This window comes from Octopus sinensis, linkage group LG8, assembly GCF_006345805.1.
Source record: "Octopus sinensis linkage group LG8, ASM634580v1, whole genome shotgun sequence".
NCBI classification, from domain to species: Eukaryota; Metazoa; Mollusca; class Cephalopoda; order Octopoda; family Octopodidae; genus Octopus; species Octopus sinensis.
The window spans coordinates 53602554-53606129 of NC_043004.1; positions in this window are offsets into that span (position 1 = coordinate 53602554).

A 3576-nucleotide genomic window follows, 5' to 3' on the forward strand; every position below is an offset into this window, starting at 1 on the left:
CAATCGAAATTTAACTATGCACGCAATCCTTTCTCTATATATGTTGTGTTTTCAAACTTTAGCTAAAAGTAAATAGTTGCAAGAAACTAATAACGGTCAAAGTAGAGTATTTCACAATATGTTATCATTACGAGACGGGACACAGTAGAAATATGGTCATTATTATGATTATAAAAGAGGATATATGTAGTGCTTGTTGAGTAGCATGTGCTCCACTTTTTACATTTGTAGAAATGCATATAGATAAGGATACATATGTGAATGTGTATGTGTATATATATATATATATGTATGTATGTGTGTAGGTATGTATGTGTGTATGTATGTATGTATGTATTTATGTATGTATGTGTGTGTGTGTAAGTATGCTTTGGTGTGTATATGAGACCTATTATGTATTTATCTCTTTAAATATGTATATATACATATAGTTAGTACAAAGAAGGACAAGCGAGAAAAACAACAACACGAGGACGTGGAACTAGCACTGTGTTATTGGACGCTCAGGAAAGGAGTTCTTCATCAGAAATATAGAAAAAGTCCAAAGAAGGGAAGAGGGAGAAAGAAAATCATCAACGATACACACGCGGTATTGAAATGACCGGAAGGGAATGGAGAAAGAAAAAGTTCTTTCAAAGACAGGAGAGTGCAAGAAAAGGAGATATATGTGCGTATGTGTGGGTATGTGCGTTGGTACAGGTCTGTGTGTGTATCTGTGTAATGATAGCACGTGTATGTGCGTATGTGTGAGTGTGCGTGTGTGTACGTGTGGTTGTGGGTGTTTGTTTGTATGTATGGTTGGACTTAGTGTCGCTTAAGGTCGTAGGAAGAATTTGTAGTAAGAATTTTGTCTGCTGTGTGTCTCCCTAGACGTGTGCGTAGGAGAATGGTCAGTAAAAAGGAATACAGAAAAGAAGGCAAAGCATCCAGACAGCTAGATGATACAAAAAAGGGACGACAAAACATCCAGACGGATGATACAAAAGAGGGATATACATATTTAAAGCACATATACCAAATGCGTGAAGTATGGCATCACATATTCATTATATCCACTACTTTTAAATAGATGAATATTTCTGAGATCACGCGTGCAAAATCGCAAGTGAATATTTAAATATATATCACACAAATCCACAAACATAAATATGTATCTAATGCGCATATATATATATATATATATATATATATATATATATATATATATATATATATGCACAGACACACACACTATATATATAGACATATACACAAACACAGTCAGTTTCTGTATCTCTTTTCCTTTGAACATCTTCTTCTTCAAACATTAGCCTGCTGACTCTCATCTGTCCGATCTCTTTAACCATAGACATTTTATTTTATAACTTTCGAGTTATCAATGTATTCCATGTGTTATTCGCTTTCTGGCGTGTCATAGTTACCTATTTCTACGGAGCATACTTTCTAATATGCACCTGTGTGTGTTTCTGTTCTAGTGTGAGCGTAATATTCTATCTACGTTCAAGTATATTTGTATTTATATCTAGCTACACACACACACACAGACACACACACACATATATATATATATATATATATATATATATATATATATATATATATATATATATATATATATATATATATATATACATATATACATACATACATATACATACATACATAGATACATACATACATACATATATACATACATACATACATACATACATACATACATACATACATACATACATACATACATACATACATACATATATATATTGAGGTTATGAGAGGTAATGTTGTCAAGAAGACCCAAAGGTAATGCAGAGTGAGTACTATGGACAGACTATAGCTAAGCTCCAGGTTCGGTGATTATGCGAATGATGGGTCCAACTTAGGACCCCTCAACATGCCTATATACAAAAATTAACAGAGTGAGGTAAAAATTCAAGGCTGTCAAAGATTTCAGAACATTTATAAAGAGGTCTTCCACAGCTGTTTCCGGGATATTTTATATATCCCTTCATCGGAGACGGTGTGAGAAAATGGCTAAGCTACAGTTATTCTAGATAAGATATGAAATTGAAAGTGAGGTGGTGGAATGTAAACAGACGGGAGTTATGCAGGGATATTGTATCAGCAGCTCCATTATTTAGGCAGAATCGTATACATATAGTATTTAAAATTGGTCATTCCAAGCATAATATTGGAACTTACTCACAAGATACAGGAAAGTTATATGTATACGATTCTGCCTAAATAATGGAATTGCAAATACAATATCCCTGCATAACTCACGTCTGTTTTCATTCCTCCACTTCAGATCCGTCATCCGTCAGTTGCTCAGAAACAGGAGAAAATCATCGAGTTTTGTGCGGACTTCAACGTGGCAAGTACTTCACAAATTTCAACCAGAACTGTTAGAAGAAAGCTTGTAGAGTACGGTCTGAAAGGCTGTAAAGCCAGGAAGAAGCCATATGTTTCAGAAGCGAATATGGAAAAACGTATTCAGTGGGCTAAAAACCACTCATATTGGACCAGTGAGCAATAGTCGAAAGTCATGGTCTGATGAAAGTAACTATGAAGTAAGATAGTACATGTATTCAATCAACATATAAATTTAATGTAATTTGTTGTCCAAAATATACATAAAAAATTATCCAACATAAAGCTAATATTATTCTTCATGTTTTTACTCAGGTTTTCGGTACATCTGATGCAAATTTCGTGCGTCACAGAGTTGGGGATGTATTTAACGCTGAATGTCTGGTACCAACCGCGAAACATGGGGGTGGTTCTAGCGTGGTATGGACCAGCATGCCTGTCACAAAACCCAGAGAAATGTTTTATATCAGAGAAGGATGAATTCAGCTACCTATGTTTCTATGTTACGGGATATTTTGGAGCCATCAATTGCATCCAGGAGTGTCGGAAAACTGTTGTCTTTTAACAGGAGAACGTTCCATGTCATACTGCAATGATTACTCGTCAATGGCTTGAGACACAAATTATTGTTCCCATAGACTGGTCAGCTCAATGTTCCGATCTAAATCCGATCGAATACCTATGGAGAACTCTTGATGAAGCTCTCAGGAACACAACAATTAAAAATAAAGAGAATTTGTACCAAAAGTTGAGAGAAGAATGGAGTAAAATTGCGCCAAGCACCTGCAAGAAATAAACTGATTTGATGCCTAACTTTATAAAAGCGATAATAGATGCTAAAAGAGGGTCACCCACACATCAAAACTAATGTATATTGTGAAATATACCATAATCTACCATGTGAACGAGTTTCATTAACATTGAGATAGCAGAACCCAAACACGTTGGGGTGGCCTAATACTTTTGGCCAAGGCTGTATATCCATACGTATATAGATATGCGCTATGAGTGTCATTGCTAATGTGAGTCGTTTTACACATTAAATTGTTTGAATTTTTTTTTTATATTCACAGAGCCTTTCATGGTTTTCAAATGCGATCTGTTGATTAGGTGTGTTTTTCAACTTTTGTCATACTCAGCTTCGCATGATTGGTCCTCAGACAATTAGTCATGCCACCAAGGTTTCTAAGAATTTTTGTTAGGAAT